At 47.5% G+C, this 17,194-nt stretch overlaps 1 non-coding gene across 1 annotated transcript; it reads right to left on the bottom strand.

Annotated features, from left to right (window-relative positions):
* Positions 1-2,954: 2,954 nt before the first annotated feature.
* LOC143304904 (small subunit ribosomal RNA) lies at positions 2,955-4,863 on the bottom strand. The gene has a single exon (XR_013061578.1). It is a non-coding gene; the product is annotated as a small subunit ribosomal RNA (ribosomal RNA).
* Between the last annotated feature and the right edge of the window lie 12,331 nt (positions 4,864-17,194).

The raw sequence follows: 17,194 nt of genomic DNA, 5'->3' as shown, positions 1-17,194 counted from the left end.
ATCTTTTATAAATTTTGCAACAGTTCAATACTCAAATGTACTCTTCTCGGTTCTAGCGAAGCCGAGTTCCGTCACGTTCGACCAACGGGAATCGAACGCGCAGAAGTCGCCATAGGATTGACGACACAAAAACGTTCGAAAAAAAAGAAACCGACGAACGCGCGAAGATACGCGCGTTCGCCGGCCGGGCGTAAAGTACATTATGATATATAACAACCATCGAGATCGAAGCTCCGTTCGTCAGGAAACGACGGGGATATATACACCCGATTCTGAATCCTCTGTACAGCACACGATCTCGCGAACGAGTAAGGACGATGGCTAGCCCATGTTTTATATGTGTTTGATTCTACTCTCTCGTCCAATTATTCAAGAAACAGCGCGCGTGCATCTCTCCATCGTTCGGGTGATAGTAAAGATTCGATGGGATTTGCGCGGCCGTCCGCCTCGAGCGGTCTTTCGTCCCAATATCCAGAAGCAGAGTTTGAAAAACTCTAGCGACGGCACGGGTGTCCGACTCACGACATCGAGGTTTCGAAGCCGGCGATCCCCTCCGAACGGATGGCGACCACGCGACGACTGAAAGCATGAAAAATCGACGAAAGATAGAACACATCTCCGTTCGGGTGATGTTTTTTTTAAAAAAAAAAAAACAAAAATTCGATGGTACTCGCAGCCATCGTCCTCGCGCGGTCTTTCGTCCCAACATCCAGAAGCAGAGTTTGAAAAGCTCTAGCGACGGCACGGGTGTCCGACTCACGACAACGAGGATAGACAGCCGGTTCCCTCCGAACGGGTTATGCGACGACGATAAACTCGATGAAACTTTAGTCTCGTTCAGGTAGTGTGTGTGTCTTGTAAATCAAAAATTCGATGGGACTCTCATCCATCGTCCTCGCGCGGTCTTTCGTCCCAACATCCAGAAGCAGAGTTTGAAAAACTCTAGCGACGGCACTGGTGTCCGACTCACGACAACGAGGATAGACAGCCGGTCCCCTCTGAACGGTATATTATATATATGCGATGATAGACGACAAACTGGATGAAACTAAGTCTCGTTCAGGTAGTGTGTACATCAAAAATTCGATGGAACTCGCATCCGTCGTCCTCGCGCGGTCTTTCGTCCCAATATCCAGAAGCAGAGTTTGAAAAACTCTAGCGACGGCACGGGTGTCCGACTCACGACAATGAGGAAAGACAGCCGGTCCCCTCTGAACGGTATATTATATGAAACTTTAAGTCTCGTTCAGGTAGTGTGTACATCAAAAATTCGATGGAACTCGCATCCGTCGTCCTCGCGCGGTCTTTCGTCCCAATATCCAGAAGCAGAGTTTGAAAAACTCTAGCGACGGCACGGGTGTCCGACTCACGACAATGAGGAAAGACAGCCGGTCCCCTCTGAACGGTATATTATATGAAACTTTAAGTCTCGTTCAGGTAGTGTGTACATCAAAAATTCGATGGAACTCGAATCCGTCGTCCTCGCGCGGTCTTTCGTCCCAATATCCAGAAGCAGAGTTTGAAAAACTCTAGCGACGGCACGGGTGTCCGACTCACGACAACGAGGATAGACAGCCGGTCCCCTCTGAACGGTATATAATATACATTATGCGACGGTAGACGATCAACTAGACGAAACTTTAGTCTCGTTCAGGTGGTGTAAAAAAATTCGATGGGATACGCACGCACGGCTGTCGTCGTCCTCGAGCGGTCTTTCGTCCCAATATCCAGAAGCAGAGTTTGAAAAACTCTAGCGACGGCACGGGTGTCCGACTCACGACATCGAGGCTTCGAAGCCGGCGGCATTCCCCTCTGAACGCACTTCGGCTACACTAGTTACGAATCGTTGCTACACATCGTCTTCATCGTCGTCGTCGTCGACATCGACATCGACATCGTATCATCATCATCATCGGTCATCGTCGCATAGCGGGCCAACATCCACGCGATGCGTCTTCGTTCTAGGTTACCCGATCCACGAGTATGTTACACGTGGTTTCGTTATTTCGAACGAAACGACACACGAAGAGCACACGCCCTGTGGGTAGGAAGCACGTTTCGAGAACGACGAGAGTTTCGATGAAAGAGACGAGAGAAGTCGACGCAGAAGGTATCCATGGATCTTCGAAGAGAACCTTCGAAGATGTATATCGGTATCCTTTCGCTCTGCGCGACTCGCTACAAGTTCTTTCGCTCTCGTCGACTCGTTCTAGACGCTTCGTTCGATCCCAAAGAGGAGTCTTCGATATGTCCCGTTGCTAGGAGGAGAACAAACGCAACACAGACCACGAAACATAGAAGAGAATAGGCGAGCATGATCTCTCCGACACGAGGCACTTTAGAGATTTTCTTATTAGTTTGCATGGACTTTTATATTCGTTCGTACGGTTTCCACGATGCAAATACGAAGTACGAGATCGTGACGGCGGGTCTTTCTGTGTACGGCCTCTCGCAGGCGCCACGACTGCATTTCTCTTTACACGTGGTTTCCATCGTAATTTTTTTCGTTTGATATCGAGCCTTAACTTTTGTTGGCTCTTTCGAAGCTAGAGTTCCCTTTTATTAGAATTTCATATATATATATATATATGTTTTATTCGGAGACGGCGGGTCTTTCTGTTTACGACCTCACGCAGGCGCCTCGAATAAGTTTCATTCGCATTTCGTTTTTATACTTATACATATCTCTTCATCCCGATGATCGAGAGAGAGTGTCACCTTCTCTTCGTATAATTCCGTAGCTGGAGGGTCGTCTCCTCCTTAAGAATATTACTATTCGTGCCAACGGAGGTTGCCAAGCTCCCTGGCGTTTTCGTTTGTTAAAGTATATAGCTTGTTAATACGTCGTATATACTTTCGTCGATACAGGAGGAGTACAGCTCCTTACCGACCATTGATATATATTTCATAGTTTTTATATGTGTTCAAGTCAAATTCTTTTGGTATCGTATCGTTAATGATCCTTCCGCAGGTTCACCTACGGAAACCTTGTTACGACTTTTACTTCCTCTAAATGATCAAGTTTGGTCATCTTCCCGGTAACATCGGCAATGCTTATCACATTGGCCGCGCACCAGTCCGAAGACCTCACTAAATCATTCAATCGGTAGTAGCGACGGGCGGTGTGTACAAAGGGCAGGGACGTAATCAACGCGAGCTTATGACTCGCGCTTACTGGGAATTCCTCGTTCATGGGGAATAATTGCAAGCCCCAATCCCTAGCACGAAGGAGGTTCAGCGGGTTACCCGGGCCTTTCGGCCAGGGAAAACACGCTGATTCCTTCAGTGTAGCGCGCGTGCGGCCCAGAACATCTAAGGGCATCACAGACCTGTTATTGCTCAATCTCGTGCGGCTAGAAGCCGCCTGTTCCTCTAAGAAGATTTGTTTGTACGTTGGTAGTAAAAACCCACCGACCGAAGCCGGGGGCCTTCGAGATACCATAAGTTACGTCTATTTAGCAGGCTAGAGTCTCGTTCGTTATCGGAATTAACCAGACAAATCGCTCCACCAACTAAGAACGGCCATGCACCACCACCCACCGAATCAAGAAAGAGCTATCAATCTGTCAATCCTTCCGGTGTCCGGGCCTGGTGAGGTTTCCCGTGTTGAGTCAAATTAAGCCGCAGGCTCCACTCCTGGTGGTGCCCTTCCGTCAATTCCTTTAAGTTTCAGCTTTGCAACCATACTTCCCCCGGAACCCAAAAGCTTTGGTTTCCCGGAAGCTGCCCGCCGAGTCATCGGAGGAACTTCGGCGGATCGCTGGCTGGCATCGTTTATGGTTAGAACTAGGGCGGTATCTGATCGCCTTCGAACCTCTAACTTTCGTTCTTGATTAATGAAAACATTTTTGGCAAATGCTTTCGCTTCTGTCCGTCTTGCGACGATCCAAGAATTTCACCTCTAACGCCCCCATCTGTCCCTATTAATCATTACCTCGGGGCTCCGAAAACCAACAAAATAGAACCGAGGTCCTATTCCATTATTCCATGCACACAGTATTCAGGCGAAGGTAGCCTGCTTTAAGCACTCTAATTTGTTCAAAGTAAACGTATCGGCCCACCTCGACACTCAGTGAAGAGCACCGCGATGGGATATTAGTTGGACCGCCCGCGAGGAGCTAAGCCCACCGATAGGACGTACCACATAATGCCAGTTAAACACCGCGAGCGGTGAACCGACACTGTGACACACAGATTCAACTACGAGCTTTTTAACCGCAACAACTTTAATATACGCTATTGGAGCTGGAATTACCGCGGCTGCTGGCACCAGACTTGCCCTCCAATTGGTCCTCGTTAAAGGATTTAAAGTGTACTCATTCCGATTACGGGGCCTCGGATGAGTCCCGTATCGTTATTTTTCGTCACTACCTCCCCGTGCCGGGAGTGGGTAATTTGCGCGCCTGCTGCCTTCCTTGGATGTGGTAGCTGTTTCTCAGGCTCCCTCTCCGGAATCGAACCCTGATTCCCCGTTACCCGTTACAACCATGGTAGGCGCAGAACCTACCATCGACAGTTGATAAGGCAGACATTTGAAAGATGCGTCGCCGGTGCTAGACGACCATGCGATCAGCACAAAGTTATTCAGAGTCACCAAAACAAACGATGGACGGACAGACGAGCCATCCGCCACCGATTGGTTTTGATCTAATAAAAGCATTCCTACCATCTCTGGTCGGAATCTGTTTGCATGTATTAGCTCTAGAATTACCGCAGTTATCCAAGTAAATGTAGGTATGATCTAAGAAACCATAACTGATTTAATGAGCCATTCGCGGTTTCACCTTAATGCGGCATGTACTGAGACATGCATGGCTTAATCTTTGAGACAAGCATATGACTACTGGCAGGATCAACCAGGGATCTTATTCGTATAACAATTCTTATAAATTTCGTTTAAGTTCTCTTCGTGTCGTAGGTGGGACGTAAGCACCGTACGACGAGACTTTTCGTTCTTAAGATAGATATATTATAAAATATATCTCTTAGCGACGTTCGAGATACACCCATAGTTCAGTAATAATCTTCGAACGCCGCTCGCAGCCACTTTGTAATTCTCAACTTCTCCTCTCTCTCTCTCATAGTATTATATAAAATGTTTAAGAATCATACTTCTAAAGGAACATTCTATAATGCTGTCTTCGTGTAAAAAGACTTATATCTCTCCTCCTCTCTCAACTCTTAGAATATCTTAGCGGTAAAGCACGTATACACACCTCACGCTGAACGAACAAGCGCGTATCCCAGTGCGTCGCGCTGGACATACCGTAAGAATATTCTTCCTTTTCGGTAGAACATTCTCGGTAGAAGACATACTACGCAAAGATAGTACGCTCTACCGGCCCGTCGAATACTTCTGCGAAAGCAGAAGTTCGGCGAACGCTAATTTTTTGAAAAAATCGATCAAAATGTTTAATCCCGACGTATTTAATGGAGATATAACGATTGCCGTAAAAAAATTTATACCTTATAACGCTTTTTAACGAATAAACTCGAAAAAACTTTTTCGCACTCGGAATTTTTCTAAGTCCCAACGTACCGGCTCGGAATTTTTCTATGTTCCAACGACCGGTCGTGTCGGTCCGAACGTTTTTATATCCGTCTGCCGACGATATAAACGCTTAATCCCGACGTATTTTATCGAGTTATAACGATTTATGTAAAAATATTCGTACCTCGTAACGCTTTTTAACGAATTAACTCGAAAAGAGTGTTCGGTCCGAAAATTTTCCAAGTTCGAACGACCGGCCGCATAGGTCCGTTTTTAAAAATCGTTCTCGGACGGAAATAAACCATTAATCCCGACGTATTTTGTCGTGTTACGTCGATTTATGCAAAAAAATTCATACCTTGTAACGCTTTTAACCGAGTAAACTCGAAAAAACTTTTTCGCACTCGGAATTTTTCTAAGTCCCAACGTACCGGCTCGGAATTTTTCTATGTTCCAACGACCGGTCGTGTCGGTCCGAACGTTTTTATATCCGTCTGCCGACGATATAAACGCTTAATCCCGACGTATTTTATCGAGTTATAACGATTTATGTAAAAATATTCGTACCTCGTAACGCTTTTTAACGAATTAACTCGAAAAGAGTGTTCGGTCCGAAAATTTTCCAAGTTCGAACGACCGGCCGCATAGGTCCGTTTTTAAAAATCGTTCTCGGACGGAAATAAACCATTAATCCCGACGTATTTTGTCGTGTTACGTCGATTTATGCAAAAAAATTCATACCTTGTAACGCTTTTAACAGAGTAAACTCGAAAAAACTTTTTCGGACTCGGAATTTTTCTAAGTCCCAACGTACCGGCTCGGAATTTTTCTATGTTCCAACGACCGGTCGTGTCGGTCCGAACGTTTTTATATCCGTCTGCCGACGATATAAACGCTTAATCCCGACGTATTTTATCGAGTTATAACGATTTATGTAAAAATATTCGTACCTCGTAACGCTTTTTAACGAATTAACTCGAAAAGAGTGTTCGGTCCGAAAATTTTCCAAGTTCGAACGACCGGCCGCATAGGTCCGTTTTTAAAAATCGTTCTCGGACGGAAATAAACCATTAATCCCGACGTATTTTGTCGTGTTACGTCGATTTATGCAAAAAAATTCATACCTTGTAACGCTTTTAACCGAGTAAACTCGAAAAAACTTTTTCGCACTCGGCATTTTTCTAAGTCCCAACGTACCGGCTCGGAATTTTTCTATGTTCCAACGACCGGTCGTGTCGGTCCGAACGTTTTTATATCCGTCTGCCGACGATATAAACGCTTAATCCCGACGTATTTTATCGAGTTATAACGATTTATGTAAAAACATCCGTACCTCGTAACACTTTTTAACGAGTTATTTCGAGTTGAACTTTCGGTACTTTCGTGGCGGTGCGAAAAAATTCTGTTCCAACGTCCCGGTCATGTTGGTCCGGTGGATGAAATTTTTTAAAAAAATAAAGTGAAATCGCTACTTTCGACTAGATTTCGTCGAAACATAACGATTTCACTGATAATTTCGATACCTTATAACGCTTTTTCTCGAGTTATTTCGAGGGGAACTTTCGGCCTTTTCGTAACGGGGCGAAAAAATTCCAAGTTCCAACGTCCCGGTCATGTTGGTCCGGTGGATGAAATTTTTTAAAAAAATAAAGTGAAATCGTAACGTTCGACTAGATTTCGTCGAAACATAACGATTTCACACAAAATTTCGATACCTTATAACGCTTTTTCTCGAGTTATTTCGAGTTGAACTTTCGGTACTTTCGTGGCGGTGCGAAAAAATTCTAAGTTCCAACGTCCCGGTCATGTTGGTCCGGTGGATGAAATTTTTTAAAAAAATAAAGTGAAATCGCTACTTTCGACTAGATTACGTCGACACGTAACGATTTCACTGATAATTTCGATACGTTGTAACGCTTTTTCTCGTGTTATTTCGACTCGAACGTTCGAACAGTGGCGAATATTTCAAAGTCCCTGCGACGCAACGATACGCTCTTACGCGTTGCTCGCTCGCTCCGCTCGCTCGAAAAAAAATAGCCCAACCCAAAACCAATCCCTTTCGCGTTCGTTCTTCGATTTCATCGAAATCTTCGTTAGAACGCGCGGGATCGGTTTAGGGTTGGGCTAGATGGGTCCGAGCGAGCGCCGCGAGCGAGCATTTATCGCGACCTTTCTCCTCGTTTTCGTCTCGAGAAGCGGGAAAAACGCGAATGAACGCGAATGAACGCGAATGAACGCGAATGAACGCGAATGAACGCGAATGAACGCGAAAGAACGCGAAAGAACGTGAAAGACGTTAGAAGGGCGCGCGCGCGCGCGCGCGGCGCGTCGCGCCCCGCAGCGTGCCTTAAGAGAGTCATAGTTACTCCCGCCGTTTACCCGCTGAATTTGACGTGCGCGCGCAGCGGCGTATTGCTTTTTACTTGTACGCGGCCGAGATAAACCATTATTTCCGACGTATTTTATCGTGGTACGTCGATTTATGCAAAGATATTCCAACCTTGTAACGATTTTTAGCGGGTCAATTCGATGGGAACATCCGGCCTCTTCGTAGCGGGGCGACAAAATTCCAAGTTCCAACCTCTCGGCCATTTTGGTCCGGCGGACGAAATTTTTCAAAAAAATAAAGTGAAATCGTTACTTTCGACCAGATTACGTCGTAACATAGCGATTACACGCAAAATTTCGATACATTATAATGCTATTCAGCGAGTTACTTCTACTCGAACGTTCGAACAGAGGCGGATGTTTCAAAGTCCATGCGATGCAACGATACGCTCTTACGCGTTGCTCGCTCGCTCCGCTCGCTCGAAAAAAAATAGCCCAACCCAAAACCAATAACTTTTGCGTTCGTTCTTCGATTTCATCGAAAACTTCGTTAGAACGCGCGGGATCGGTTTAGGGTTGGGCTAGATGGGTCCGAGCGAGCGCCGCGAGCGAGCATTTATCGCGACCTTTCTCCTCGTTTTCGTCTCTCTCGAGAAGCGGGAAAAACGCGAATGAACGCGAATGAACGCGAATGAACGCGAATGAACGCGAATGAACGCGAATGAACGCGAAAGAACGCGAAAGAACGTGAAAGACGTTAGAAGGGCGCGCGCGCGCGCGCGCGGCGCGTCGCGCCCCGCTGCGTGCCTTAAGAGAGTCATAGTTACTCCCGCCGTTTACCCGCTGAATTTGACGTGCGCGCGCAGCGGCGTATTGCTTTTTACTTGTACGCGGCCGAGATGAACCATTATTTCCGACGTATTTTATCGTGGTTCGTCGATTTATGCAAAGATATTCCAACCTTGTAACGATTTTTAGCGGGTCAATTCGATGGGAACATCCGGCCTCTTCGTAGCGGGGCGACAAAATTCCAAGTTCCAACCTCTCGGCCATTTTGGTCCGGCGGACGAAATTTCTCAAAAAAATAAAGTGAAATCGTTACTTTCGACCAGATTACGTCGTAACATAGCGATTACACGCAAAATTTCGATACATTATAACGCTTTTCAGCGAGTTACTTCTACTCGAACGTTCGAACAGAGGCGGATGTTTCAAAGTCCATCCGATGCAACGATACGCTCTTACGCGTTGCTCGCTCGCTCCGCTCGCTCGAAAAATAATAGCCCAACCCAAAACCAATAACTTTTGCGTTCGTTCTTCGATTTCATCGAAAACTTCGTTAGAACGCGCGGGATCGGTTTAGGGTTGGGCTAGATGGGTCCGAGCGAGCGCCGCGAGCGAGCATTTATCGCGACCTTTCTCCTCGTTTTCGTCTCTCTCGAGAAGCGGGAAAAACGCGAATGAACGCGAATGAACGCGAATGAACGCGAATGAACGCGAATGAACGCGAATGAACGCGAAAGAACGCGAAAGAACGTGAAAGACGTTAGAAGGGCGCGCGCGCGCACGGCGCGTCGCGCCCCGCAGCGTGCCCTAAGAGAGTCATAGTTACTCCCGCCGTGTACCCGCTGAATTTGACGTGCGCGCGCAGCGGCGTATTGCTTTTTCTTGTACGCGGCCGAGAAAAACCATTATTTCCGACGTATTTTATCGTGGTACGTCGATTTATGCAAAGATATTCCAACCTTGTAACGATTTTTAGCGGGTCAATTCGATGGGAACATCCGGCCTCTTCGTAGCGGGGCGACAAAATTCCAAGTTCCAACCTCTCGGCCATTTTGGTCCGGCGGACGAAATTTTTCAAAAAAATAAAGTGAAATCGTTACTTTCGACCAGATTACGTCGTAGCATAGCGATTACACGCAAAATTTCGATACATTATAACGCTTTTCAGCGAGTTACTTCTACTCGAACGTTCGAACAGAGGCGGATGTTTCAAAGTCCATGCGATGCAACGATACGCTCTTACGCGTTGCTCGCTCGCTCCGCTCGCTCGAAAAAAAATAGCCCAACCCAAAACCAATAACTTTTGCGTTCGTTCTTCGATTTCATCGAAAGCTTCGTTAGAACGCGCGGGATCGGTTTAGGGTTGGGCTAGATGGGTCCGAGCGAGCGCCGCGAGCGAGCATTTATCGCGACCTTTCTCCTCGTTTTCGTCTCTCTCGAGAAGCGGGAAAAACGCGAATGAACGCGAATGAACGCGAATGAACGCGAATGAACGCGAATGAACGCGAATGAACGCGAATGAACGCGAAAGAACGCGAAAGGACGCGAAAGGACGCGAAAGAACGTGAAAGACGTTAGAAGGGCGCGCGCGCGCGCGCGCGGCGCGTCGCGCCCCGCAGCGTGCCTTAAGAGAGTCATAGTTACTCCCGCCGTTTACCCGCTGAATTTGACGTGCGCGCGCAGCGGCGTATTGCTTTTTACTTGTACGCGGCCGAGATAAACCATTATTTCCGACGTATTTTATCGTGGTACGTCGATTTATGCAAAGATATTCCAACCTTGTAACGATTTTTAGCGGGTCAATTCGATGGGAACATCCGGCCTCTTCGTAGCGGGGCGACAAAATTCCAAGTTCCAACCTCTCGGCCATTTTGGTCCGGCGGACGAAATTTTTCAAAAAAATAAAGTGAAATCGTTACTTTCGACCAGATTACGTCGTAACATAGCGATTACACGCAAAATTTCGATACATTATAACGCTATTCAGCGAGTTACTTCTACTCGAACGTTCGAACAGAGGCGGATGTTTCAAAGTCCATGCGATGCAACGATACGCTCTTACGCGTTGCTCGCTCGCTCCGCTCGCTCGAAAAAAAATAGCCCAACCCAAAACCAATAACTTTTGCGTTCGTTCTTCGATTTCATCGAAAACTTCGTTAGAACGCGCGGGATCGGTTTAGGGTTGGGCTAGATGGGTCCGAGCGAGCGCCGCGAGCGAGCATTTATCGCGACCTTTCTCCTCGTTTTCGTCTCTCTCGAGAAGCGGGAAAAACGCGAATGAACGCGAATGAACGCGAATGAACGCGAATGAACGCGAATGAACGCGAATGAACGCGAAAGAACGCGAAAGAACGTGAAAGACGTTAGAAGGGCGCGCGCGCGCGCGCGCGGCGCGTCGCGCTCCGCAGCGTGCCTTAAGAGAGTCATAGTTACTCCCGCCGTTTACCCGCTGAATTTGACGTGCGCGCGCAGCGGCGTATTGCTTTTTACTTGTACGCGGCCGAGATAAACCATTATTTCCGACGTATTTTATCGTGGTACGTCGATTTATGCAAAGATATTCCAACCTTGTAACGATTTTTAGCGGGTCATTTCGATGGGAACATCCGGCCTCTTCGTAGCGGGGCGACAAAATTGCAAGTTCCAACGTCCCGGTCATGTTGGTCCGGTGGATGAAATTTTTTAAAAAAATAAAGTGAAATCGTAACGTTCGACTAGGTTTCGTCGAAACATAACGATTTCACTGATAATTTCGATACCTTATAACGCTTTTTCTCGAGTTATTTCGAGTTGAACTTTCGGTACATTCGTGGCGGTGCGAAAAAATTCTAAGTTCCAACGTCCCGGTCATGTTGGTCCGGTGGATGAAATTTTTTAAAAAAATAAAGTGAAATCGTAACGTTCGACTAGATTTCGTCGAAACATAACGATTTCACTGATAATTTCGATACCTTATAACGCTTTTTCTCGAGTTATTTCGAGTTGAACTTTCGGTACTTTCGTGGCGGTGCGAAAAAATTCTGTTCCAACGTCCCGGTCATGTTGGTCCGGTGGATGAAATTTTTTAAAAAAATAAAGTGAAATCGCTACTTTCGACTAGATTTCGTCGAAACATAACGATTTCACTGATAATTTCGATACCTTATAACGCTTTTTCTCGAGTTATTTCGAGGGGAACTTTCGGCCTTTTCGTAACGGGGCGAAAAAATTCCAAGTTCCAACGTCCCGGTCATGTTGGTCCGGTGGATGAAATTTTTTAAAAAAATAAAGTGAAATCGTAACGTTCGACTAGATTTCGTCGAAACATAACGATTTCACACAAAATTTCGATACCTTATAACGCTTTTTCTCGAGTTATTTCGAGTTGAACTTTCGGTACTTTCGTGGCGGTGCGAAAAAATTCTAAGTTCCAACGTCCCGGTCATGTTGGTCCGGTGGATGAAATTTTTTAAAAAAATAAAGTGAAATCGCTACTTTCGACTAGATTACGTCGACACGTAACGATTTCACTGATAATTTCGATACGTTGTAACGCTTTTTCTCGTGTTATTTCGACTCGAACGTTCGAACAGTGGCGAATATTTCAAAGTCCCTGCGACGCAACGATACGCTCTTACGCGTTGCTCGCTCGCTCCGCTCGCTCGAAAAAAAATAGCCCAACCCAAAACCAATCCCTTTCGCGTTCGTTCTTCGATTTCATCGAAATCTACGTTAGAACGCGCGGGATCGGTTTAGGGTTGGGCTAGATGGGTCCGAGCGAGCGCCGCGAGCGAGCATTTATCGCGACCTTTCTCCTCGTTTTCGTCTCGAGAAGCGGGAAAAACGCGAATGAACGCGAATGAACGCGAATGAACGCGAATGAACGCGAATGAACGCGAATGAACGCGAAAGAACGCGAAAGAACGTGAAAGACGTTAGAAGGGCGCGCGCGCGCGCGCGCGGCGCGTCGCGCCCCGCAGCGTGCCTTAAGAGAGTCATAGTTACTCCCGCCGTTTACCCGCTGAATTTGACGTGCGCGCGCAGCGGCGTATTGCTTTTTACTTGTACGCGGCCGAGATAAACCATTATTTCCGACGTATTTTATCGTGGTACGTCGATTTATGCAAAGATATTCCAACCTTGTAACGATTTTTAGCGGGTCAATTCGATGGGAACATCCGGCCTCTTCGTAGCGGGGCGACAAAATTCCAAGTTCCAACCTCTCGGCCATTTTGGTCCGGCGGACGAAATTTTTCAAAAAAATAAAGTGAAATCGTTACTTTCGACCAGATTACGTCGTAACATAGCGATTACACGCAAAATTTCGATACATTATAATGCTATTCAGCGAGTTACTTCTACTCGAACGTTCGAACAGAGGCGGATGTTTCAAAGTCCATGCGATGCAACGATACGCTCTTACGCGTTGCTCGCTCGCTCCGCTCGCTCGAAAAAAAATAGCCCAACCCAAAACCAATAACTTTTGCGTTCGTTCTTCGATTTCATCGAAAACTTCGTTAGAACGCGCGGGATCGGTTTAGGGTTGGGCTAGATGGGTCCGAGCGAGCGCCGCGAGCGAGCATTTATCGCGACCTTTCTCCTCGTTTTCGTCTCTCTCGAGAAGCGGGAAAAACGCGAATGAACGCGAATGAACGCGAATGAACGCGAATGAACGCGAATGAACGCGAATGAACGCGAAAGAACGCGAAAGAACGTGAAAGACGTTAGAAGGGCGCGCGCGCGCGCGCGCGGCGCGTCGCGCCCCGCTGCGTGCCTTAAGAGAGTCATAGTTACTCCCGCCGTTTACCCGCTGAATTTGACGTGCGCGCGCAGCGGCGTATTGCTTTTTACTTGTACGCGGCCGAGATGAACCATTATTTCCGACGTATTTTATCGTGGTTCGTCGATTTATGCAAAGATATTCCAACCTTGTAACGATTTTTAGCGGGTCAATTCGATGGGAACATCCGGCCTCTTCGTAGCGGGGCGACAAAATTCCAAGTTCCAACCTCTCGGCCATTTTGGTCCGGCGGACGAAATTTCTCAAAAAAATAAAGTGAAATCGTTACTTTCGACCAGATTACGTCGTAACATAGCGATTACACGCAAAATTTCGATACATTATAACGCTTTTCAGCGAGTTACTTCTACTCGAACGTTCGAACAGAGGCGGATGTTTCAAAGTCCATCCGATGCAACGATACGCTCTTACGCGTTGCTCGCTCGCTCCGCTCGCTCGAAAAATAATAGCCCAACCCAAAACCAATAACTTTTGCGTTCGTTCTTCGATTTCATCGAAAACTTCGTTAGAACGCGCGGGATCGGTTTAGGGTTGGGCTAGATGGGTCCGAGCGAGCGCCGCGAGCGAGCATTTATCGCGACCTTTCTCCTCGTTTTCGTCTCTCTCGAGAAGCGGGAAAAACGCGAATGAACGCGAATGAACGCGAATGAACGCGAATGAACGCGAATGAACGCGAATGAACGCGAAAGAACGCGAAAGAACGTGAAAGACGTTAGAAGGGCGCCCGCGCGCACGGCGCGTCGCGCCCCGCAGCGTGCCCTAAGAGAGTCATAGTTACTCCCGCCGTGTACCCGCTGAATTTGACGTGCGCGCGCAGCGGCGTATTGCTTTTTCTTGTACGCGGCCGAGATAAACCATTATTTCCGACGTATTTTATCGTGGTACGTCGATTTATGCAAAGATATTCCAACCTTGTAACGATTTTTAGCGGGTCAATTCGATGGGAACATCCGGCCTCTTCGTAGCGGGGCGACAAAATTCCAAGTTCCAACCTCTCGGCCATTTTGGTCCGGCGGACGAAATTTTTCAAAAAAATAAAGTGAAATCGTTACTTTCGACCAGATTACGTCGTAGCATAGCGATTACACGCAAAATTTCGATACATTATAACGCTTTTCAGCGAGTTACTTCTACTCGAACGTTCGAACAGAGGCGGATGTTTCAAAGTCCATGCGATGCAACGATACGCTCTTACGCGTTGCTCGCTCGCTCCGCTCGCTCGAAAAAAAATAGCCCAACCCAAAACCAATAACTTTTGCGTTCGTTCTTCGATTTCATCGAAAGCTTCGTTAGAACGCGCGGGATCGGTTTAGGGTTGGGCTAGATGGGTCCGAGCGAGCGCCGCGAGCGAGCATTTATCGCGACCTTTCTCCTCGTTTTCGTCTCTCTCGAGAAGCGGGAAAAACGCGAATGAACGCGAATGAACGCGAATGAACGCGAATGAACGCGAATGAACGCGAATGAACGCGAATGAACGCGAAAGAACGCGAAAGGACGCGAAAGGACGCGAAAGAACGTGAAAGACGTTAGAAGGGCGCGCGCGCGCGCGCGGCGCGTCGCGCCCCGCAGCGTGCCTTAAGAGAGTCATAGTTACTCCCGCCGTTTACCCGCTGAATTTGACGTGCGCGCGCAGCGGCGTATTGCTTTTTACTTGTACGCGGCCGAGATAAACCATTATTTCCGACGTATTTTATCGTGGTACGTCGATTTATGCAAAGATATTCCAACCTTGTAACGATTTTTAGCGGGTCAATTCGATGGGAACATCCGGCCTCTTCGTAGCGGGGCGACAAAATTCCAAGTTCCAACCTCTCGGCCATTTTGGTCCGGCGGACGAAATTTTTCAAAAAAATAAAGTGAAATCGTTACTTTCGACCAGATTACGTCGTAACATAGCGATTACACGCAAAATTTCGATACATTATAACGCTATTCAGCGAGTTACTTCTACTCGAACGTTCGAACAGAGGCGGATGTTTCAAAGTCCATGCGATGCAACGATACGCTCTTACGCGTTGCTCGCTCGCTCCGCTCGCTCGAAAAAAAATAGCCCAACCCAAAACCAATAACTTTTGCGTTCGTTCTTCGATTTCATCGAAAACTTCGTTAGAACGCGCGGGATCGGTTTAGGGTTGGGCTAGATGGGTCCGAGCGAGCGCCGCGAGCGAGCATTTATCGCGACCTTTCTCCTCGTTTTCGTCTCTCTCGAGAAGCGGGAAAAACGCGAATGAACGCGAATGAACGCGAATGAACGCGAATGAACGCGAATGAACGCGAATGAACGCGAAAGAACGCGAAAGAACGTGAAAGACGTTAGAAGGGCGCGCGCGCGCGCGCGCGGCGCGTCGCGCTCCGCAGCGTGCCTTAAGAGAGTCATAGTTACTCCCGCCGTTTACCCGCTGAATTTGACGTGCGCGCGCAGCGGCGTATTGCTTTTTACTTGTACGCGGCCGAGATAAACCATTATTTCCGACGTATTTTATCGTGGTACGTCGATTTATGCAAAGATATTCCAACCTTGTAACGATTTTTAGCGGGTCAATTCGATGGGAACATCCGGCCTCTTCGTAGCGGGGCGACAAAATTCCAAGTTCCAACCTCTCGGCCATTTTGGTCCGGCGGACGAAATTTTTCAAAAAAATAAAGTGAAATCGTTACTTTCGACCAGATTACGTCGTAACATAGCGATTACACGCAAAATTTCGATACATTATAACGCTATTCAGCGAGTTACTTCTACTCGAACGTTCGAACAGAGGCGGATGTTTCAAAGTCCATGCGATGCAACGATACGCTCTTACGCGTTGCTCGCTCGCTCCGCTCGCTCGAAAAAAAATAGCCCAACCCAAAACCAATAACTTTTGCGTTCGTTCTTCGATTTCATCGAAAACTTCGTTAGAACGCGCGGGATCGGTTTAGGGTTGGGCTAGATGGGTCCGAGCGAGCGCCGCGAGCGAGCATTTATCGCGACCTTTCTCCTCGTTTTCGTCTCTCTCGAGAAGCGGGAAAAACGCGAATGAACGCGAATGAACGCGAATGAACGCGAATGAACGCGAATGAACGCGAATGAACGCGAAAGAACGCGAAAGAACGTGAAAGACGTTAGAAGGGCGCGCGCGCGCGCGCGCGGCGCGTCGCGCCCCGCTGCGTGCCTTAAGAGAGTCATAGTTACTCCCGCCGTTTACCCGCTGAATTTGACGTGCGCGCGCAGCGGCGTATTGCTTTTTACTTGTACGCGGCCGAGATGAACCATTATTTCCGACGTATTTTATCGTGGTTCGTCGATTTATGCAAAGATATTCCAACCTTGTAACGATTTTTAGCGGGTCAATTCGATGGGAACATCCGGCCTCTTCGTAGCGGGGCGACAAAATTCCAAGTTCCAACCTCTCGGCCATTTTGGTCCGGCGGACGAAATTTCTCAAAAAAATAAAGTGAAATCGTTACTTTCGACCAGATTACGTCGTAACATAGCGATTACACGCAAAATTTCGATACATTATAACGCTTTTCAGCGAGTTACTTCTACTCGAACGTTCGAACAGAGGCGGATGTTTCAAAGTCCATCCGATGCAACGATTCGCTCTTACGCGTTGCTCGCTCGCTCCGCTCGCTCGAAAAATAATAGCCCAACCCAAAACCAATAACTTTTGCGTTCGTTCTTCGATTTCATCGAAAACTTCGTTAGAACGCGCGGGATCGGTTTAGGGTTGGGCTAGATGGGTCCGAGCGAGCGCCGCGAGCGAGCATTTATCGCGACCTTTCTCCTCGTTTTCGTCTCTCTCGAGAAGCGGGAAAAACGCGAATGA

The sequence above is a fragment of the Bombus vancouverensis genome, unplaced genomic scaffold, assembly GCF_051014615.1.
Source record: "Bombus vancouverensis nearcticus unplaced genomic scaffold, iyBomVanc1_principal scaffold0063, whole genome shotgun sequence".
Lineage (NCBI taxonomy): Eukaryota > Metazoa > Arthropoda > Insecta > Hymenoptera > Apidae > Bombus > Bombus vancouverensis.
The sequence above is the reverse complement of the archived record's forward strand: the minus strand, read 5'-3'. Positions and strand labels throughout refer to the sequence as shown.